Source organism: Pteropus vampyrus, unplaced genomic scaffold, assembly GCF_000151845.1.
Source record: "Pteropus vampyrus isolate Shadow unplaced genomic scaffold, Pvam_2.0 Scaffold12, whole genome shotgun sequence".
Lineage (NCBI taxonomy): Eukaryota > Metazoa > Chordata > Mammalia > Chiroptera > Pteropodidae > Pteropus > Pteropus vampyrus.
The window spans coordinates 2,231,792-2,255,875 of record NW_011888793.1 but is presented as its reverse complement, the minus strand read 5'-3'; the positions used below and the strand labels follow the sequence as shown (position 1 = coordinate 2,255,875).

The 24,084-nt window shown below is 40.7% G+C and overlaps 1 protein-coding gene and 1 pseudogene across 1 annotated transcript in view; both read right to left on the bottom strand.

Annotated features, from left to right (window-relative positions):
- KCNAB1 (potassium voltage-gated channel subfamily A member regulatory beta subunit 1) overlaps positions 1 to 24,084 on the bottom strand; it is a 355,662-nt gene that overhangs the window by 128,556 nt on the left and 203,022 nt on the right. The window lies entirely within an intron of this gene.
- On the bottom strand, positions 5,925 to 6,043 carry LOC111733058 (annotated as a pseudogene).

The window sequence follows — 24,084 nt, the reverse complement described above, 5'->3', positions numbered from 1 at the left end:
AAGGACCTTTGGTTTCAGGGCTGGGCTCCAGTGCTCACTAGCATCAGGATTAGTCATGGAACCTTCTCAGCCTCAGTGTCTTCATCTGTGGAATGCGCATAAATGCGGTGCCTGCCTTAACCTGCTTCCAGGTAGTTGTGAGGGTCAAATAAGATGAAGTGTGTGAAAAGGCTGAGAGTTCAGAGCTTTAGAGTTCTTTACAAATGTTAGTTATCGCCATGATAATAAATATCGGGATGAACAATCTCAGGGGCTGCTGCATATGCCGAAATGAGTGGGGAAAACACAGTCCGTCATTTCTGTGCTCTCATGGGGGACAGTGGCTTCAGGCTCCATGGACTGATAAACAGACTTTTTAGCAAAATCAAATCGCTCACACTGTTAAGAACTGTTGAAATGTTTTCTGTTGCCAGTGATGCTAAACAAACAAACAAACAAATAAATAAATGAATGGATTAAGATATATTCTGAACAGGAGTAAAGAAACTTTTTTTAAAAAGGAAGTTCTTATTCACTCTGTTCATTGAGGCTTGCACTTGAATAAGGCCAAGAAAAGAAATTAGGAAATGATTTTTATCGAAGTAATAAATAATGTCTATGTGTGTGTGAGGCGGGGGGTGGGGGAGGGCTGTGGGGCAGGAAAAGTGGGATTGAGGAAAAAAATTAGAAAGAAAAAATGTGTTCTGACTGAACTGAAGTTCTTTTGTGCAACTACAAAAATTTTTTTAAATAGTTCTGATATTCTTATGATATTTATTTATGCAACGAATATGTGTTAAACAGCCACGGTGTACAAAGGGCTGACAAAGCAGCAGAAAAGACAGACATGGGCCTTGGCCTTACAGTCTTCATAAAGTGTAGTTGGGGAGATTAAACATTACACAAATAATTATTTTATTACATTGCATTCAGCACTACAAAGGAGAAGCAATGAACACATTTGCTGTATTGTCAGGGCCTAGAGTATCACAGACCAAAGTATCCTTATTATAAAACTCCTCAAAAAGTTACTGTGAGATCTTAGAACCATAAAGGAGTGAATTTATCCTGAGCAGAGACCAAGGGCTTTCAAGGCAGTCCTCTGGCCATCTGATTATGGCTATTTTACCTCTTAGGGTTACTAGGAGAACTTAAAAAACTATTCATGAAGAAAGCTTAGCTCAGTGACCAACGGTACTTAATAAATTAACTATTGTAATTATTGTCTTATTAGTTATTATCTAATGCACATTAACTTGTGTATTTTGCAAGAAGTTTTCGGATTAGTTCCTAGAAATTTAGAGTCAAACCTGTGGCCCACGGGACATCAGTTTGTACATTATTATAGGGTCCATGTTTAATCCCATTCCTGGCTCCATTTTTGGTTACCACTCTTGATTTTCTTGACTGAAATAATGCGTAGTATGGATGAATGAGTGAATGAGGGACAAATGAATGAAATTTCTCAAACTAAGTCAAGAAATAATTCTTTCAGCTAAACAAATAATGCTCAGGAGTTGGACAATCTCACCACAATTTCATAGAACAAAGAGAATTCTAAATAAGGCTAACTCATTTCCTTGACATTTATATATTTTCAGACATAAGTAGATATATTGATTTTCAGAGTTAACACTGAATGGATCTAAATGCTATAAAAAACCAAACAAACAGAAAAACAACCACTCCAACAAGAATCAAAACTAAGTAACCAACACACCAGGTAGGTTTAGAAAATGTGTCACAGGCCAAAACCCACTTGCGTCCTGTCCTCTTTTGTGTGTCTTGCTTTCTGTGGATATAACATAAAAGAAGATGCCAAGGTGGTTGTTGGATTCCGCCAGTGGCTGCTGATGCGACCAAACCCTGAGATCTACGTACACGCAGGTTGTTCTTTCTTTAAGAACTCCAATATATGCAAAGATTTTCCTGAGAAATCTCTTTCTATTTCACTGTGCATAGTTATTTAGAAAGAACCATCGTAACAGAAAGCAAAGAAAGAACCCTAAATCTGGAAGGGAGATACATAAATTTTGTCCTTCTTAACTAGAGACCATACATCTTCAGTTTGGGCTCCGATTATACCTGTTGTTTGGTGCACAGTTATTTGTGGGACCACTCCTCCTTCTACTTTAAAAAGTGTCCTACTTTGGGCGATAAATTTTGTCGTCACCCTAATGTAATCCAGTTGCTAGCTATGTGACTTTTAGCCACAGACTGGAAGGAAAATAGAACCCCCTTCTGCAGGAGACAGGAAGAGAGGAAAAGAAATTAGTCAGAAGTGAGTGTCCAGGGTCACCCCTTCCCACTTTCCGCTACTCACCCACTCGGGCAAGACTGTCCAGAGGATGAGGAGAGATTAGAAATAACCAGATGTTTGTGTGAATCTCAGACTGAATACGCACCCCTTAGGCTCCAAGGTACCCAGGAGAATGCAAGGCCTGAGGAGAAGCTTCACCCTCAGGTGGCTGGCAGAGCAGGACAGCATGGTGGCCTGGAAGTTTCCTAAGCTTCCTCCTCCTCATTGATACCATTTTGGGAAGAAGGAAGGGGAATGGAGGAGAGAGAGAGAGAGTCCTGATGGAGAGTTTGACCCTTGAAATCAAAAGAGACAGTATTAGCTTTGAATGGGATGTTTTAAGTGCCCCCTCGCCTCCCATCAGCAATAACAGAGATTTTAGAGAAAAATAAGATCAGTTTTAGGAAACCAAGAAATGTCTTTTCTTCTCCTGCATGTAAGTGGTGGCGGGTAAATATCATTCCACCTACACTTACATCCTCAGAGCTCAGCACAGGGCCAGGGGCAGAGTAGACCCTCAACAATTGTTTGTTAAATGGAGATTCCAACTTCAAATCATTAAAAAATATATAAAAAACCCTGGACTATACTAGTATAATTTTGCAGAAATATTAAAACACTCTCTGAAATAATATCCATAGCTATCATTACCATAACAGGGAGGTAACAAAATCAACCAAAGAATTTAGAAAATCATCTTTGTCAACTACTGTGCTTTAGATAGTGCTTTATCCCCCCATAGTATCATATTACAAGCTGGTGTCTAATATTACAGGGGGTTAGCCTTCCTTTACGGCACTTTACTTAGGCTATTGCCAGAAGCAAGCTAACAGATAATAGTCTCTATTGATCTAACTCTGTTAAGAAAACCCCATATTGAATAATTATGCATCATTGCCTCATCCGTCCTCACAGTAAGGGGAAATACACTCCAGATTTATCATTAAAATAGCAGGTGTTGAAGGAATGTGAATTCAGTTATTGCAACCCTATTTATTTAACTCTGTGCCATATAATGATAATTACATAACTTTCCCTAAAATAAATATTTTCAATGAAAATACTGATAGGTCGAAAGCACATGTTTATGAAGAGAGCTTGTCATGTGAAGTTTGTTTTTCTTTTCTCTTGGTGGACAGAAAAATATATCTCTTAGATTAAAATATAAATATATTATTCTATATTTAGAGATATTAGATTATGGTATTACTTAATATTGGTCTCATGGGGATTATGAAACACTATGATTATTGCATTTCTTAACATGTTACCACCCACAACACTTTTTCTTTTCTTTTTTTCAGTCAAACTGCAATTTGCTTTTCCAAACACTTTTTTTACTTGTGTAAAAAATAAAGTTGAAAATCTTTGGGGAGATTCTGCCCTTTTCTCTTAATCATGCCTTGCCAAGCAGTCATTCTTTTACAAATGTAGAGAAAAACGTGTTTTGGAATGAGCTTTACATTTAATTTGGCTCATTTTGAAGAAAGTATTTTGAAAACTGGCTATACGCCTTTGTTGCTGTTTTGCAAAAAATGCGGATTCCATTGGGTGCCTGGGGCCTTGGTGTGGTGAATTGCTCCCTGAAGGGAAAGCGAGTCTAATTGTTAGACAAAGAGAACAGAAATCGGGACTCAGACCCTCCCGGCAGATTAAATGAATGAACTTGGACACTGATGGGTCAAAGCAGACTCATTTCAATGCCAGGATGTATCCATTAGCTAAAGCGCCCTTAACTTGGATTCCTCTGCCTCCTTATAAAAATAGAAAAAAAAAAAAAAAAAAGACAACCGAGACCTAATTCAGTGACTCATTAAGTACATTTTCAACATCAAGGACTAGTCCAATCATAGAACATCAGATGCAGAGCTGCTGGTGAAATCCAATTTGCAGCTGGTTCGCCCAGGATCTATCTGGTTTGCACATACGTGTGTGCATAAAGCAGAACTAACATCTAAAACATGGCCAATATCTGTGGTAGGGAAGAAGAGCTAGCAGTGAAGGACACGTTCTTAATAATGTTTCTGTTTTATATTCTATTTCAGCTTGAGGTTTTCTGTTTATTTACAGAATATCCTATAATTTGATTCAAGATATTTGTAGAGAAGCAGTGATTGAGTCTGAGGTCCTCCACATTCAGATCTGGGGATTGGGCTACCTACAAATAAGAATTATATAAGTCCCTCAGAGAGGAGATTTCCTAATTAGGAAACCTGAAAGATTCATAAGTTCTTTCTGTTCAGTCATTCACAGAGGATTAATCGAGTAGCCCTTGGGTATCCCTGTGTCAGGTTCTGGGGTATAGAGGCAAGAGGGACAATAAGTAGACAAGAATCAGTCTATGACAGTTGTGAGCTCACGACAAAGCTATGTAGGAGGTGGGTTGGGAGCAGAGATGTGGGTTGGGAGCAGAGATGTGGGATGGGAGAGATGCAGGATGGTAGCAGAGATGTGGACCTCTACTTGCTGGTGTCTGAAAGGAGCTTCTCAGGAAAGGAGGATCCAAGCTAAGACGTAAGGAGAGAGGAGGTGTTCACCAGGTAAAGAAATGGGAGCAGGTGTTCCAGGGAAACCAAATTGAGTAGAGAGACATATCTAAACAGAGAGGTACATGGCGTGGTTAACAGATGGACAGCGTGTCCAAGTAGAGTTGGGGATCTTGAAACAAGGCAAGAAAGGTCAACTTGGACTAGAGTGAGAAAGGCTTGAATGCCATGTTTGATAAATTTAAAATGTAACCCGTGGGTGACGTGGAGCTATCAGAGTATTTAAGCAAAGATAAAATATCATCCAATTTGCATTTCAGAAAGATACTGACAGCAGTGTGGAGGGTGGATTGGAGGAGGCAGTGATTGGAGGAGGGAGGGAGATCAATCAGGAGATGATTTCAGTAGTCTAAAGAAGAAAGTATCAGTGTAAATTAGAGCAGCTGCCTTTGATTGACAAGAGGTCTGTAAGGGACCTGAAGTACAACAGCTGTTATCTTTGCAGCAGACTGCAGAGTTTTATAGACTAAAAACATTGCTGGCGTGCTTGATGAATGAAGGGTGACCAACCTAAGAAACATCCTCGGTAAATATAAACATTTTTCAGCATTAATGTCAAACTTTTGTAACCTTTTCTCCTCTTTTCTATGTCTCTGACAGATGACTTATTTTCCTCCTTAGGAACATTGAAAGTAGATTAAAAGCTCACATTTGAGAATCATGTGAAGAATTGATTATGCTTTGGCCTTGACTCTCAGATGCTTAGAACTGTGGCCACCTCCTCGAGGAGGGGCTCCCCTTACATGTAGGTGCATGAGGAACATGGCATGATCTCTGTGGGGTATAGAGAATGACAGACAGTGCTGATAACTGAGCTCAATGATGGAGGCCAAAAAACCGAAGGAAGAGTTACGGTTGAGAAAGTGGGGCAGTAATATGATATGATTTCTGAAGTGGGTGATTGCAGAACGTTTTACAATTGCATGATTTTCATTTTTCTTCCTTTAGTGATGGGAATTCTATTCTTCCAGTGGTAAGACCTACTCACCTCAAAAATTTTTTTTTTTAGGTGAGGCAATCTTTGGTTGACCTCACAGATTGAAAGGACCTTGTCAGCTTACAATCCCTTATTTTATTTTTTATTTATTTTTTAGATTTTACGCCTACAGCACTTGATCTTCCTAGGTGGTCTCCCAACCAAGTACTAACCAGGCCCGACTCTGCTTAGCTTCCAAGATCAGACAGGATGGGGCATGTTCAGGGTAGCATGGCCGTAGACTCACCTCTTAAATTTTACTTTGTGGCCTGCCCTTTCAAGGCAACTTCTATTCAGTAAGAATGGCTTGTGACATCACTGCAAGGGTTATGTTTAGTGCCCTCTTCAGAATGCATGTCCATCTCTGTCAAATTGGGAATCTCTTCTGGCTGGTCACGGTTTCATAGGCCGTGTCGGCAGGACTGAGAGAGCATACACAGATCTCCCTCCAGATGACTCTGCCACACCCTGTCATTACCAGCCGCTCGCTGTATAATTTAGTTTCTCCACTCCATAGTTTGTCTTCACAGGAATACTGAAAACTCCCCGCAGAGGACAACCCTATCTTAAATTTCTCTGCCTATAATGGGGCCTCAGCATATGCCTGGTAAGAGTTATTGCGTGGGCTCCCTGAAAATCCACATGATGGCCCAGGTTCTGCTGTCACACAGACCCTGGGCTTTCTCCACCACCTCTTTACCATACCTCCATCTGCATCCTGAAATGAAAACCTGGCTTTTTCTGCAAAGAACTTTTCCCAAGGCGTTCGTGGGTGGCCATTCCATACGGTACACCTACCATGACTGAAACGCTGGGCAGACTGTGAAATCCTTGCAAACCAGAAACCTCCAGGGTTTCTTGTATTTATTAGCAAGAGGGGAAAATGCAGGCAGCTGGTGCACCTTTTACATCCAAGAAAATAATCATGGAAAGCATGAGTGTAAGTTTTAGAAATTCGTCACTCAAATGTCCCTTAGATGCCCACAGGGTCAACGTGTATGAAAGAGAAAGGCATTAAAGAGAGAAGGCATGGTGGGCAGGAGACTGGTGGGAAATAAAAAGCAACCCAGAACATGTGCCTAGGTAGGTCCTGGGTGGCTAGGGTGACTGCTCAGTCTTAAAACAAATCAGCCATTTCTCAGTGCTATGGGGCAGCGGTCTCGAAAATGGATTTTTGTGCCCCATAAGACAACCCACTGTGGTATGGGAAAGAAAATTAGAAGTGCTCATATTTGCATTTTTAATGTCTTTTAAAATGTCTACTTTTTTAATACTTTATATTTACTATAATATTAGCCTAGCAGTAGATGCACATCTTTAAGAAAGAAATACTTGTTTATTGTAAGTGCCTGGTTTTCCCATGCACTCAATGAAAAAGCTTTGGAGGTGTCTGCTGTGGTACATTAAAGGTCTTATTTTCAAAGGCTTACATTCTAGGTAGGGAGCTGAAAATATGTATATACATAAACATACACTCTGTGGTTGTTGTTCCCCAGGTACACACACACACACACACACACACACACACACGCACAAGGAGCACGGTAATGGTTCTCAAAGATCAGGACAGATGTAGGAAAAAGAGTGAGTAGAATGGAGGAGAAGAAAAAACAGGATTCCTCTTCCCTCGTAACAGGATGACTCTCTGTGGGGTGAGGAGGTTATTCTTGTGTGGATGGGATTCTTAATAAACCAGAGGAAAGGAGTTTTAATGTCTATGTGAAAGGAAATGGGAAGGAGACACAGACATCTTCATACAGGCTCTCAGTAACCAAGCCATTACAGTTCCCTAAGAGGCAGGGAACGTAGTTATAAAGCAGAAGAAAGGAATGAAAAATATTGATAATTTCATTTCTTCACGAAGGCAGCTTGGCTTCCCATGGAAGCTGTTTTCAAGATTTTTCTTCAAGTTAGTACAAACTAAATGTATCAACAGTTCAGAAGTTTGCAAAGAAATTTAAATATGCCCCGGAGGTACCCAGGTACCCCTAGTTATCTTTTCTGAGAACTTGCATCCAGCTCTTTGCATATATTATTTCATTTACTTCTTATAAATAACAACTGAGAGTCGGTATCCCTCCCATTTTTCAGAGAACACTAAGTCACAGAGCGTTTCAATGACTGATGCAAGATCTCTTAGCTAGAAGTGTCAAAGTGAGAATCCCAGCTAAATCTGCTCAATTCTGTCATGCTACACAATTTTCAAATGCTTTGTTAAGGGACACCTAGCTTCTGACTACCCTGGTAGCCTCAAGCACAGTGGCGATTCCTACTCCTCAGCTCAATATTTTTACATGTACAAATCAATATACTCTAGTAAATACCACCAGATCAGCAGCCAGCAGTCATCCCAAATGTTTTATTATTCTACCATATGTGTTTGATTGTGTCATTACGTCTCCTGTCCTAATTAAGATGAAAGGAATCTGAATTGAAGTAACTGGTAATGTGAATGCCAGAGCCACTAAAATAGAATCCCCATGGACCTCAGGCTTCCCAGCTCCAATGCTGCTTGTATAAACTTCCTGAATGACTACATATCTGCTGTCTGCTCCCACTTTTAGAATAATTATTTGTCATTGAAAATGTTGGAAAATGAAAATTGCTGGCAAATATATACTCAGGAAGACAACGCTTACCCAGAAAACTTGGGGCAGTAGAAATTATATGTTTTATTAAATTGTGTATTTGCCAGAAAGCTTTAGACCCCTCTACAATGTTCATTTGGTTCTGTAATTGATGGGAGGTCTTGGAATCAAGGTGGCTGAGAAGAATAAGTGGAGATATCGAATATTGTATCTGGATGATTGATTATGATGTGTTGTGGCTGAGCTCTGTGCTAAGTAAGAACACATATAAGCAAATCTTGGTAAGGAATGTTTGCTTTGCTCTGGTAGAAAAGATGCATTTTAAGGAGAATGAAAGTAGTTGCCCTGTTCAATATTTATATTTTGAATTTTAATTTTATAGATTTGTGGGATTTTATACAAAATTAAGCAAAAGAAAGTTTCTAACTTCTTTTTAGAATCTGCATAGTCTACATGTCAAAATAAGTCAATCTGAATTAGTTCTACCTGCCTGCAAAGAGCTAGATTAGTGCTAGCTATCCATGAAAAATTATTTGGGGCCAATAAGTATGTTAGAATAACTAAATCTCTTTTTAGAGAACAAAACAAAACAAAACAAAACAAGCTTTGTTCAAAGGGGACAGCTCTTCAAAGTCACCTAAAACGAGGTTTACATAGCCAGATGGTTTCACCAAAACCTTCTGGGTTCATGATATTGTTTAACCTTCTGATTGCTCATCATGCGCACATTGTCCCTAACCTTTGAAATGATAATAATTTAGTTCAGGAAAATCACCATACTTGGGCAGGACAGAGTGCGTGTTTTCCACATATGGTAATAAGGTATAATGTAGGAAGGAAGGGGGCTTTTTTTCCTGAATACTCAAGGCATCAGTCCCTTAACAGTCACAAGTCTGTCCCTAGCTAACCACTCTTGTAGACATCTATGCACCATTGGTAATATTCGTACATATTTAAAATATGGAAAGAGAGAACTTCCTAAAATGATATATTCTGCTTTGGGAATGTTTACCTTAAATTCAGAATCTATTCTTTTCGTAGGAGAAAGAGAAAACGATAAAAATCGCAACACCAGCTTCCTTTTTTCGCAAACGGCTGGAACCCAAGGTCTTCACAAATCAAAATGTCTGGCTTTGAGTCTGCAAGTTATAATGTGGCCAAAAACTTATTGATTAAGCACACAAAGAGAAAAACAAGGCATTTGTCTTGATAAATGAAAATTGAACCATGGCGAGCATTTGTATCTGGAAAGAACAAGCATAACGCTCTTAGGGTTAAAGAGTGCAAATTCATTACTTCAACATTTTGAACAAAGAAGCTTAAGAAGACTAATTTAGGAAAATTCTACTTTATATTTGAATGTTATATGAACTAGAATGGCAGAATACTAACAAGAGCTTGCATGTAAAACAGCTCACAGATTGCTGTCTTTGGTTATTTCAGAATATTTCGATATTTGCAGTGAGCAGCTTTCAATAACACTAGATGATTGACATATAATTATTAAGTTCATTTATATCCTGGGCCATTTCCAAGTTTCATTGAATGCTGGAGCAGGAACTCCTACTGCGTTCTTTCCGGAACTTGAAGAGAACAGAATAAAGCTGGTAATCAAAAATATGCAAAACTGGAAATTAATTGGTAGTTACAAGAATTAGTGTAGAGACTGGTTGGGGCACTGTGCTTAGGGTGACACAGAGGCTGAACAGGTTAAGAATATGTGTCAAATTCCTCTTTGTGATTTGGCCTCAAACATTCTTCTTCTTTTTTTTTTTTTTCCTTTCTAGCCTCACAGGGCTTGTCTTCACTGTGTTCAGTGAAGGTAAGAAGTTGACAAACGGTTGTGGAGGCAGCTTCCTCCTTTGCACAAGTCAGCTGAGGAAGAAGCTTCTCTTCACCTCCCCTCCGCCCAGAATCAACATTGTGTGATTTCCCCGAGGGCCAGAACACTTCCGAAGCAAATTAGTCTAACTTCCCCCGCCACTTCTGGTCCCTACCTTTGAAAATAGACTCCACTCCTGTAGGCTCATTTTTAGAACATGGCAGAATCAGCATTTGTCTGATTCCAATTCCCTCACTACAGTTGAGCTCCACTCTAGAAGATTCCAGGAGAGATGGCGAGGCTAATAAAAATGGAGTGTTTATTTCCAGGTTTTTCTCACCCGGCATAAGCCAAATCTTGCTTCTGTAAAACAGCAACTGTGCATTTGTACAGCACTATCTCATTTGGACCCACTATATTCATAATTCTCATTTAATGGGGGTGGGGTAGGTATTGTTCTTGTCTCATGGATGTCTATCTAATCAACACTCCAGAGGTTAACTGACTTCACAGAGAAGAAATGGAGAGACAGAGTCCAGCCTCAAACCCAAGTCATCCAATTCCTGGGCTTGTGTTCTCTCCCTAAGCTATGGTGCCACTCTCAGCTGGTGACAAAAAGGTCTTAAAGATAAGAAAAAAGCCTTTTCTCTTTAGCACCTTCTTCCTGGTACTGCTGTGGTAACGATTTTCAGCTTGGCAATTTAAGATGGGTTCCGATTTGTGCAAATGAATAGATTACTCACATATTCCTTAACCAGATCAAGCTACTTTCTATCGAGCATCCCTTCGATTCTCCCTAGAATGAGGGAGTGGAGAGAGAAATAAGACCTCATATATTCTGTCACATATTGTCTGTTATTATTTAATTTATAAGTATTTATTAAGAAGAGAATATGTGTCCTCTGCTGTATCACACAAGAATGGGAAGTGTATTCCTTGCTTTGAAGGTTATCTGGTACCAATAGGAACTGAAGAATACTTTTTGAATTGATTTGAATAAGATATTGACCAACTTGCCCCGAAGATGATGCTAATGAGGAGACCCAAAGAGTTTGTTGGCAAAGGCAGCATATTTGGAATAAGTATGTGGCCCATCACAAGTAACTACTTTGAAAGACTTCACCTCAGTGTACAGGTTCTAGTTTGCTTTTTTGTTTGAGAAAGAAAAATATCAAACTACCGCCTGGTCATAGTGGAGTATGTAATTCAGAAAAGCGATCCAACATGAAGAGAACGAAAAAGCAGGACGGAATGAAAGCACATATGTTTGAAGGTATCAGAAGGTAAGAGGTCAGTGTAGGATCACAGAACCAAGGTGGGGAGAAGCGGGAAACCCAGAGCAGTAGCTGGGACTGGGCAGCTGCTCTGCTCCTCGGGGCTCCCGCTGATTATCAAAGGAAAGGCTGACAGGCTGAACATCACTTTGGACATTCTTCCCAGGCTGGGGGACAAAACGTGAGGCCTGGATGATGACAGGCGGCTTGGTAAACTCCCTAAATTTGGTTTTGGATCCTGACTAACTAAACCCCAGAAGCAAGTGTGAATCAGAAGTAGATTGGTTCATGGAGAAACTGCGGCCTGGCTTTAAATCCTCTCAACCCCTGAAATCAGATCTATATGATCAGTTGCTTTCCTAACACCTGAGAAGCATGGGAAAACTCCAAGCCTGGATGACTTTATTGGTGTATTCTATCCAATATTGCAGGGAGAAATAACACCCACCCATCATTCTAGAGAATAGAAAAAGAACATTCCTCCTTCTTGTGAGGACAACATGACCTTGATGTCAACACTGGACAAGGACATTGTGAAAAAGGAAAATTACTGGCCAATCTCATTTTCGAACATAGATGTTAAGATCCTAAGGAAAATATTAGCAATTAAGCCCAGAAAAATATGTAAAGAACCCATATATCATGATCCCGTTGAATTCATATCAGGAGTTAAGGATGGTTTAACATTTGATAATACAAGAAGAGAATCCTATGATCATTCCAATGAGTACGGCAACATTGTTTATATGATCATCTATACATAATGAAACAAAAACATAGCAAACTAGGAATAAAACTGAACTTCTCTTATCCGATAAAGGGCACCTCGAAAATCCTACAGCAAATATCATATTTATTGGTGAAACGTTGAAAGCTTTCCCTTTGAGACTGGGAATAAGAAAAAGCTGCCCATTATTGTGATAATACTCAATATTGTATTGACTGAACCCATACAGTAAACCTAGAAATAAATGTATATGGATTAGACATGAGCAAATGAATGATAACCTGTAGCCCAGAAATAGAAGAGAGACTTTCTAAAGCAAAAGAGTATGGAGTCAGTTTGGCTTGAAACCTCCCTTTTACAATGGGACACAAATACAAACTAGCATTTTTTAAAAATTGTTTTAGGGGAGAATTAATTCCTTCATTAAATACTTGTGTGCTGAGTGCCTGCTCTAAGCCCTGAAAATACAGAAATAAGTAAGGCAAAACCTTTTTCATTCCGGTTAGAGAGACAGACAATAAACAAGTAATTAGATAAATAGACCACATCATTTCAAATAACAGTACAGTGAAGCGGCTAGGCGTAGGAGAGTGGCAGGAGTGAGAGGTCACTTTAGACTGGTGGCTGGGACGTCCTCTCTGAGGAGGTGAATATGAGCAGTGACCTGAATGAGAATTCATGTTGAATAGCAAGAACCCTTCAGTCCTTTCCTCTAAACGAATTAATGTCTTCCTTATGAGAGCAGTGGGCACGGCCTTTAATAAAAATTTAAAAAAAAAAACACCTATTGACAAGGTTGCTTTATTTCTGGAGATCACAGTATTTTCCTTTTCATGATCCATAAGTTATGGGGCATCTGCCAACTACAAAGGCTGAGATATTAGTTAATTATCATTTTTGTGGAGCTCTTTCTCTTTTTCTGTGTGCCATGACTCTCCACTGCTCCTTCCGCCATCTAAGTCACATGTCTTTTAGGGGAAAAAAACTGCCATTAGGGCTACTTGACTCTCAGACAGCTCTGGAGAAAAAATGACTTGGTCTGCCAATGTCCGAGGCAGGTCTAGAACTCCATTCCATTAGAGTCCACCCCTGCCCCTCCCCGACCCCACAGGTGTTAGGATGTGCCTAGAATCCTTGTCCTTTGGCTGGGAATTCTCCTCCAGCAGCTTGTAGAGCTGTTAACCCAGGACTAAGCAATTTCAAAGGCAGTTACTCAGGAGAGGTGAGTAAATGAAGCACTTTCCTCAAATTACGGAAGTTCTGTTAGTTCTCTTAAAGCAGCATAATTTGTTCCCCTCAAAGCTTCTCTTTTCTCAGTTCTGCTGAATTTTCAGAAATTACAAAACAAAGAAATTATAAAGTATAAAAGGAAAAATCCTGCCACCAGGACAGGGGAGCGAATGACGATTGAATATCCCTGTACCATGTTAGGAACTTGGTATCAAGTTCATATCAAGTTTAGGTTAATCTTTGATCTAGATATGATTATCCTTATTTCATAGTTGAGAGGAAACATGTTCAGAGAGGTGAAGGTAAAGTCAACAGCCCAAGGCCACAGCAGTAGAAAACTACAGAAGTGAGATTTCAATCTGGGTATTCAAATTCTAGCTGAATTGTAGCAGCTATTTCTTGCCATCCTGCCATATTGTTTTCCTGACCTTCAGAAATTGCTGCTTCAGAATGGCTATCTAATTTTTTGTATTTCTTAAGATAAAGGTGAAAATATTCTTTTTTTTTTTCAAGCCAGAGGATCATCCCACCTTTGCTGCCATGAGTATCAGACTGAACCAACATCTAAATTGGAAGTCTGCCCTGATGACATTCTCCAGCTTTAGACATTTACAGATTGCTCCTGTTTTGTAAACACTTGCAACTGAGGAGTGTGGAGAAAGCATTTTCAATACTGTAGAGAGAGCCAACAAAGAAAAATGGAGTTTATTAGCTGCTAAGGGAAAAAGTTCAAATACCCTTTTTTAAAAAAGAGTCTAAGATAATCAAATAGGCCTTCGATGTAGAAGCTTTCATTTTATAGACATGTTAATCTGGAAGAATCATGAGCATGCTGCCTTTAAAAATCTGTAGTTTTTCTAAAAGTCAAGAAATGCTTAGACTGCTAAAATGTGCTTCTTCTATACTCAGCTGACAGCCCAGCATTCCTGCCCTTCTATTCCTGTGCACCTGCAAATTCTGCCACTGGTCTAGCCCTCCATCCTATAGTGGTCTGGGGCACCTTGCCAGCGACAGCTTCTACCGGAAACCTCTGATCTCAACTAGCCCTGCTTTCTTGGGTTTGGAGAACGTCCTTTCATTTCTAGGCAGAAAAAATAAGCAAGTGCCCATTCCGCATTGTGTTATTGTCTTCGCTTACATTCCATTTGGCAAGGAGCTTCATAGTTATTCCCAAAGAAGATTTGTCTGTGTAGATCAGAGGTTGGCAACCTTTTCCTGTAAATATTTTAGGTGGCGTTGAAGGCCATACAGTCTCTGTCACAATATTCAACTCTGCTCTTATAGCACAAAAGCAACCATAAACAATATGTACATCAATGGGTGTGGCTATGTTCCAATAAAATTTTATTTACCATACAGACAGTGGGCTATAGTTTGCCAAACTCTGATAGAGAATAATAATTTCCCCAAGTTTATAAACTGGTTCTCCATGTGTGGCCCTTGGATCAGCATGACCCGGGAAACTTAGAAATGCAAATTATCAAACTTTGGCATGTATCAAAATCACCTGGTAGGCTTGCTAAACATAGACTGTCAGGCCCCAACCCCAGTATTTCCGATTTAGTAGGTCTGTGGTGGGGTCTGAGAATTTGTTTTTCTCAGAAATTCCCAGAAGGTACGAATGCTACAGGCCCAAGACCACACTGTGAGAACCACTGAGATAAATACATGTTTTTCTATACACAGGATCTGGAGAGGGTGACATGTGGTCATAAGAATATAGTGGTGGCAGGGGCCAGAGGGGCAGGAGCAGCTGAGAGATTCAGACCTGCTTGTTCCTCTAATGGACGCCTTGCTGGGGTGAGGGTAGGATGATGGGCCAAAGAAGCCGAAGGAGCCAAGGTCATGGCAAGGTGAGAAGCTTCAGGAAGGTCCACAGAGAGGAAAGCCGAAATAGGGTTGGACTGTCCCTTTTCTCTGTAGCTATAGATGGCCCAGCTGACTGCATTTGCTTGTGTCCAGGCACAGGAGAGAACAGTGGAACTTTCTGGGCCAAGTGAGGAGGGCACAGGGAGAATTTACAAAGTCCTAGCTTGCCACGAGAGGGTTATAGCACAACCGGATCCCCGTTATTCACTGTGGTATCTGACCACGTACCTTCAGATTTGAATGACTAGACATGTAGTTGTGGAACTGCAGGCATCAGTGAAACATTTGGGGGGCGAGGGCAGGGAACATCCCCTTCAGACTAGCCCGAGTCTCTCTCACCTTCTAAGAACAGCTGAGATTCTTTAATCATTAAAATCCCCTGATGTTAAAGGATAGACTTGTCAAAGCCAGAGCTGGTGTGCAAACAGCTGGAATACTAAGTCCCTGACTCTTGTGGGCTTGTCAAGGGGTTTGCAGCCAGCTGGCGAGCAGGTGCTGGAGATGAGGAGAGCTGGGAGTGGAGCTGCCCACAGGATGTGAGATATACAGGCATGCTCTGGGGGTTCTACTGGGAAGAATGTAAATGGGCATATGTTTTTCCATGGCCACTTGCTCAGATGTGCATTATGTAACTCACTCTGGCTCTACCAGGACCCTTTCTTGGTTGAGGCCCATGCCAGAACTGCCCGAGAGGGCAGACTGAAGAGAATCATCTCAGGGTTGCAAAGTGTTAGGACACATGGTGCTGAAATATTGTTAGGATGTCTAAGGCTTAATGTTGGAGCCAGACTGGAAGAAGCAGGATGTCCTGGCTGTTCTGCCCTCCGCCCCGACCACAGAGCCCCTTGCCCTGTGAAAAGTTCTCAAAGTTCCAGCACTGAGCTTTCATATCCTTCCAATATTCCTGGAACTCTGAATCCAGTTCCATTTCCGGTTCCTGATAAAGACCTCACTCAAATTTTGTTTCAGAAGCAACTTTTTTTAGATAGGATTAAATCCTGATATAAGGTCCTACTTCTCATGCTTTCTGCAGGCCTGCAGGGTTGTAGCACTGGTTAACATACCTGTATTTTGATTAGCGGTTGGTTACCAGGTAATGATGATGCCTTCCGTGGGTTTCATGACTGAAATGACTAGACTTTTCCCAGGCACAGACCACAGAGAGCAACACTTTGACCATAAGTCATTTATGCCTTTTCTACAAAAGTGAAACTCAGCATACATAGCACTCTATGATTTTAAAATTAATGATTGGAACCTGAATTTAGAGCAAGTTTTTAAAAAATACAGTAACAGATCTGAGACAAATATTCATTATTATCACCTAATTTAGTTCTGATTTTAATTATTCTTCACTAAGGAAAATCTCTTAACTTTTTTCTTCTATAATGGTTTGTATTTTTTAAAAAAGAAAAAAAGGTCCATATCTGGCACACATCTCCAAGGTTTTGCCTATTCATTTACTGCTTTTTTCAGAGTTCAGAATTGTTTGGTGTCTAAAACACTGATTCACCCTAATGGCTTCCAGATTTCTCCTTGTTATTAGTGAACATCTGTATTTTTCTTCCTAAATTAGTGAATTCATATCTGTCTCATAATTTTCCTTTTTAACTTTTAAATGTAGGGTAGGAGGGGATGGGGGAGGTAGTTGGGGTTAAATATGTGGTGACAGAAAGAAATCTATGTGCAGTGAACACAATTCAATATGTATATATATATATTGTATATATATATACACCTTACTGTTGTATATATATATATATACACCTTACTGTTGAATTGTACTCCTGAAACATACTAGATTTCATTAACCAATGTCACCATAATAAAAAATAAATAAATTAATTAATTTTTAAAAGTACGAAAATGAGAATCCTAAAAATCGCTGTAATCTAACAATAGAGAAATAGTTAAGAATTTTAAACTGCAGGAATATGATAGAATATATGCAGCCATAAAAAATGTTTTAAAATAGTAAACAATGTAAAAACACCGTATATTGTATTAAAAGGCAGGCGTCTACATTTTCAGCCGAGAACATGGAGCCATCCTGAACCTCCGTGTCACTCCCCCCTCGCTCTTGGAACCCATTCCATCCCCAGTCTATTTGGCTCTGATCTTTAGGCTTGTCTCTCCTTCCAGCTCTGTGTTCACTCCCTGGGACTTGATCACCACGTCCGGCTCCCCTGGCGTGGCCTCAGACAATCTCTAGATTCATTTCTTGGCTTTTCCTGCCTCTGGCTGCTTTAGCACCACCCAGCTCCACCCAGCTTCAGATGCCTGGAAACTCAGCCCTGCACCAATCTTTTCTGCACCCAGAACCTTGACCACATTTTCCCTGCCCAAGCCAACCTCTTAGAGCACATAGATCTTTTCAATTTTAGGAAGAAAAATTTGTAGTTTCATGAAGATTATAAAGCAGCATGCTAGATCTCTTTAAAAAATAATAATAATAATTAAGTTCAGATCCTCCAAAGTCAGCAAAGAATGGAAGGAAAGCTGGGCCTTATAGCCCTGACTCTAATTCTCATAGATTCATCTTTCCTTTGTTATCTCTCGATTTGCTCTAAGAATGGCGGTGGCCAGTGTTCATTGGTATAAGGGTCGTGGTTATGGCTCAGTTTGCTAAAGGAGCTGATAGATGTCCTCACAGAGGTGAAGTGACTTTAACCAATGCTCTGTGTCTGATGAGTAAATGGGGTCTGGTTTGACATTGACATTGACAATGATAGTCGAATCGTTTGAACTGCTCAGTGATTGGAGGCTTGGAAGAAGCAGGAAGGCCTACATCATCTCTTTAGGTCTCTTCTTAGAGGCCTAAAGAGTTGATAAAATCTTAATGCTTTTACAACCAGAAAAACTGCATAGAAAGTTCAAATCCAACCTGCAGAATAAAACGAGTACACAAAATCAAAAGTGCTCACTTTAATTTATAGATGCACTTAATTAGCTAGTCACTATAGAGAAATCATTGTTTATGAGAATGAATAAACTTCTAAAAGATTCCCATGTTCTAGAAAATTCCCAGAACTTACTTTGCTATGTTCAATTAAAAAGATTATTATGTAAATTAAACTCATTTTCTCATCTTATTTGAAATAATATTCTGTAAAAGTTTCCTTTACTATAACTTATTTTTGCCTTAATTTACCTCACATGGGGTAGCTGTGCCATATTTGGCTTTTAACATAATTTTGAATCAAATTTTAAAACATGCTCTTTTGAAAAATGCATTAAAATAATCAATTTTTACTTTTAGGCAATATCATCCTGTTCCTGTAGTATAAGATTCTTATACCTAAATCTTCAACTTGGAAGTTTTTCTTTTTCCTCCATCCAGCCATATTCTCCCTTTGTCTAAAGAAAAATGCGAACTTGCCCCTTCTCCAGTAAGTTCTTCTCTCTAGAGCCATAGACATAAAGACTTTGAAGACACTGGTGTCCATTTGGTCCGTGAGTGATGCGGCCTATTGGAGCCAGACAAGATTCCCAGGGTAGCATCTTTTTTTTTTTTATCACTCCTGTCACTGAGCTTCCTCCAGGCACATATTTCTCAAACATGGGTTTCCCCTCAAAGCCCATGACTTAGTAAGCCATCAGGGCAGGATATCTGGCACTATGGCATTGGCAGGGAAAAACCAAAGTCTTGTAGAAATTAAGACATCAAGGCAAGATTTACTTGCACATATACTACTGAGATGAAATTCATGAGGAGGCTGGTGAGGAGAAAGGCCCAATCCACACAGTTTAGGCTTCCTTATTTCCTTTTCCTTCCCGCAAGGTCAGCTAGGGGAAACATTCTGAAGTAGAACAAGTAATGTTTGTTGCAGGTCACATTCATTCCTGTACCTTTTAGCCTCCCACTTTCCCCTACCCCTCAGGTGCCATGCTCTGTTGCTAACAGAATAAAATGTGATAAATCCATTCAAATGTACATGTCATCCCATTCCAAGGGAGATTTCAATACAATGGAAGTTTTCTGAGAACTGAACTTAACCTAAAAGAAGAAACAATAGAATTTCTTCTGTTGCTGTACCTGTCCCTAGAGTGAATATATGAAACAAGAAGCCTTTCCCAGCATTTCTCAAACAATATTCCCTGGCACCCAGGACTCTGCCTCCCACATGGGCCATTTCTGCCTCCAGAAATACCTTCGCTTTCCTTCCTTCCTTTCCACTCATTGTATTTGACATTTCATTTTCTCATTTTTTTCTTATTTTTTTTTTTTTGGAGTTGGTTTTTTCTTTTTGCCTTTTTTTCCCTTTTCTCCCTTTTTTTTTTTGTCCTCAGGGACAAATCATTTCTACAACCTTTGGTCTGGGACCCATTGCCTACTGAGGATTAAAGGAGGGAGGAGGGTGACAGAGCTAAATCTGGCTTTTCCCCAAATCCTTCTTTCCTACTGGGCTGCAGAGTAGAAGGACATTCAGGCAAAGAGTTCACTTCAGAGGCATTTTCTTAAAGTTAAATATAATCATCTTAGTCACTTCGTAATACCTTGTATAAGCAAGGGAAGAAGCAAATGCTGTATCAGCTTTAACTGCTCAGGGTTTCAGCCATTTTCCAGCAAGCTCCCATTCGGCCTTCCTCACCCAGTTCCTCGTTACCATTTTTAGCAAAAGGTTGGTACATTGATTTAATTACAGGACAAAAACTCTCTAATCTTGTAACTCTTTAAGCAGACCCTTCAAGTAGGATACAGACCAGTCTCCAACATTTAATATTTCCTGAAGCAAATCTACTCTGGGGTTCATCTCTCTTGATAACAAACCACCCAAGTATGAAACACCCTTCAAAAGACATCTTGTCTAGTTGTCAGAACAGAAAAATTCAAAGCAGCCCTGATGGTGACAGACTGTGGCATCCCTGCCAGCTTCTGGAAACCTGGGTGCCGTCAAGTGGCAGAGCTGTGAGGTTCAAAACCAGCTCAGGGGCGAAAAACTCCATTGGAAACCACCCATCTCTGCCGTTGCCTATCAAGCTGGCAAAAGAATCAAGCTGAGAATACTTTTTTCTTTTTGGCTGGCATATTGAAATCTGTAAACCTCTTTCTGTAGAACAGAAGCTGTTGAGGGTTTATTTTTTTCCTGACTTGAGCTAGAGCACATGGAAAGAGCTTGAAATCTAACTTTGCCAACTATCAGAGTGGGGTTGGTAGGGTGGTGAGAGTTTATCTTCATAGTGACGTTATCGGAAAGAAACAAAGTGGCTCATGGGGTGACCAGCTGTCCCAGTTTGCTCAGGGCTGAGGAGTTTCCTAGACTTGGGACTTTCAGAGAAAAAACTAAGACAGTTCCAGGAAATCCAGGCTGGTTATTCATCCTAAAAATGGGTTGAGGAGACCCAAACTGCAGTACGAAGGAGCTTAGGCTTCGAATCACAAAAGAGTTTCTAAGCAGCAAAATTTTAAGAAACCATCGTTGCCAATGATGAAAATCCCCGAAGATGATTATCCATCCATTCACTTAATAATTTTAGTGCCAGGAAAAACTGAAATGATAAAGGTAGGCATTCCAGCTGCTGAGTCGGCCCTCGGCCCAGTGTGAGATGAGTCTCATGCATGGCTGCTCTCTCAGAGAGCTCTGCTGCACCCCCTGCCCTATGTACCCCCCTTTCTGATCTGATCTCCCCACACTTCCCTGTCTGCAACCTCAGCTCCCAGAAAGACCTCAGAAGAGCCTTACTGATCTGACAGACAGTTAGCATCTTCTCAGAGGTTAATAACTAATAATCTGCTTTCAGAACCAAAAAAGTTTAGATTTGGAAGGCCCCTGAAAGGTCATCTAGCCAGTAATTCTCAGAGGCCTGCCTGGTGTCCGGCTGGCTGTGTGAGTCACCTGAGATGATTATCAGTTGGTCTAAGCTGGGTTATGCTGTGCTAACAAACAAGTGTCCCATCTTAGTGGCTTATAATGACAAAGGTTATTTTTCACTCATGCTCCGTGTCCAATGCAGTTAGGTAGGGTGCTCTGCTTATCATGGTCACTCAGGGTTTCCCAAAGTGGCTGATCACAGTGCCAGAGGGAAAAGGCAAAAGGGGCCTGTCTTACTCTGACAATTCAATACTCCAGCCAAGAGCAGACACTGGCTCCTACTACTCACAACTCAGTGGCCTGAACTAGTCACACAGCCCCACCCAGCCGCGAGAGGGCCATACAATGCAATCCTATATGGTTCTCAAGAATGACCTGGACAGGAAATGAGTACCACAAAAAACCTATAAAATACAGGTTCTGAATCCAGCTTCTAGAGATTCTAATCCAGTAAATCTGGTTGGAACCTGAAAATCAAAATAAATTTTAAAACTCTCCAGGATTGTGGAGTGGCCAGCACGCTGGGTAACAGGTGAGGTACTCTGTCATACCTGAGGCCACACACATACTCAAGTGAAGAATCCAATGAGGTCAGGTCTCTTGATTCTTGATCCAGGGCCCTTTCAACTTGGCTGCACTCACTGCTTCCTCAAAAAAGTTTGCATTTTATCTTTTTTTTTTCCCCCAGTGAAAGAAATGAATCTTTATCAAAATGGTAAGCATCTGTGTGAGGCTAATGGGGCAATTCTTCTTTGAGTCTTGGGGACCGCTTCGCATGTCAAACGAGTGGATGGGCCTTTCTCATTTTACCCAGGCCCCGTCTTTTTCGGAGACAAGAAGATATTGGTGTGGGCATGAAAAGAGTCTTAGGTCCACTCCCTGTGTTTTCTGCCAGCTCTAGCTGCTCCACTTTCCCCCAGTAGGTTCTGTTCTCACTTTGTGTTTCTGGCCAAGCTGGTCATTACCTTCTATCTCTCAGCGTCCGCTGATTTAGTTAGATGTGACACTCTGTAACTTTCCCTGAGGAGCTTATTGGGGAACCCGCCATTTGCCTCTCCCTGCCTTCAAGCCCCCTTGGAGGGCACTCATGTCAGAATGCCTGCCTGTGAGAAACACGACCTGCAGCTCTAGGAGTGAGCAAATGCTTTTCTTGAATACCGGAGGTTTCAAGCCCTTCATCACATGGTTCTGGCCCACCTCTTCCTCGCTGAAACCCCCTCAGTGTCGCCACCCGGGCTGTTCTCTAGAACTCTCATGCATTTGGTAGATTTTACACTGTCCCCTCAGTCTAAAATGTTCTTCTCCTTTTGGTCAAAATTTGCATTCTTTAACTAACAAGCTCAGGTATCACCACATCACTGCAAAATTCCCTACTCCTCAAACTCGGTATTAAATACACCTTTTTCCTGTGGTCTAATGGCTCTTCATTCTTGGCTTTCTTCTAAAATTGATTTTTTCCTACCTCTTGCTATAAGTCAACTTAGAGGCCAGTCTGCCTTGGCTGACAATGCCCCCCAAGAGCAGGGACCGGATCTATTTTGTGTGTTTGTATCCCTAGCATCTTGCATAATTCCTACAACATTTGATGTTGAATGTATGTTTCTGAAAGGAAGGAGGCGAGTAAAGAAGGGGTGGGGAGGAAAGAGAGGAGGTTATTTCACCTGTCTCCCTAGATTTCAATCTCTTTAAGGATATATTTTATTTTTCTTTGAATTTATATCTATCCTTAACTTCCCTCAATTTAGCGATAATTTCAGATAAGTGTTCTAGGATTTTATTTGACCTAGAGACTGAGATTGAATTCTGGTTTTCTGTAAACTAGTTGTGTTGTTTTGAGGCTGAGGCCTTGGTTTTCTTAAATCTAAGTCAGAAGGATTCAAATATCATTCAGGGCTTCCCAAATGAATGCTCAGTGCCAAAAAGAATGCATATCACTTCTAAAAATAAATATTGGCTACGTGTGGAATACATGATTCACAAACCAAATCAAGTCACTTTGAAGGAGAATGATGATATTTCTATATAATCCAAATCAGCCGAGACACAGAAACTGCTACATGTTGGTTGCCTTGGTTTTCTGTTCTCTTCCCTGGCAGTGGACTAGAAAGAAGAAGATCCTGGAGGATTTGATGTATTTAGAGACCTTAGCTGATGTGAAGGTATCAGGAAGCAGAAAGTCACCTTGCTGCAACGTGACCATTCGGTAGCTGATGTGCTTGCAGTAGCAACACCTATATCTAGAATCACGAGGCATAGAAAGGGAACTTGCTGGAAAGATGACTCAGAGCAACCATATCTTTCCAGACACTCAAGCTAAAACCTTGGCATTTGGCATGGTCCAAGTTTTTGTGCTTCCTCAAAATTCATATGTTGAAATCCCAGGGCCCAATGTGATGGCATTAGTAGCTGGGCTTTTGAGAGATGATCAGTTCATGAGTGCTCTCATGACCTAATGAGATGAATTCCCTTATAAAAGAAACCCCAGAGAGCTCCCTTGACCACTTCTACCAAGTAAAAATACAATGTGAAGTCTGAGACTCAGAGGAGAGCCCTCACCTGACCATGCGGGGGCCATGATCTTGGACTTCCAGCCTCCGGAACTGTGAGAAATAAGTTTTTGTTGTTTATAAGCCATCTAGCCTGTGGGATTTTATTATAGCAGCCCAAACAGACTAAGGCAGCATCAGTCCTGACTCCTCCCTTCGTCTCACACCCCACCCCTACTCCATCGGGCATTAAATCCTGTCTGCTCTACCTTCAAAATACACCCAGGAATGAATTGTTTCTTACCACCTACACTGCTACCACCCTCTCTTTAATCATTACCATAGCCTCGTGGCAGTTTCTTTGCCTCTAACCTTGCTTCTTCCTTAGATGCCAGAGGGATATTGTTAAAACACAAGTCGGATCCCGTCACTGCTCTGCTCAGAACTCTCCTGTGAATTCAGATCTCCACCACCC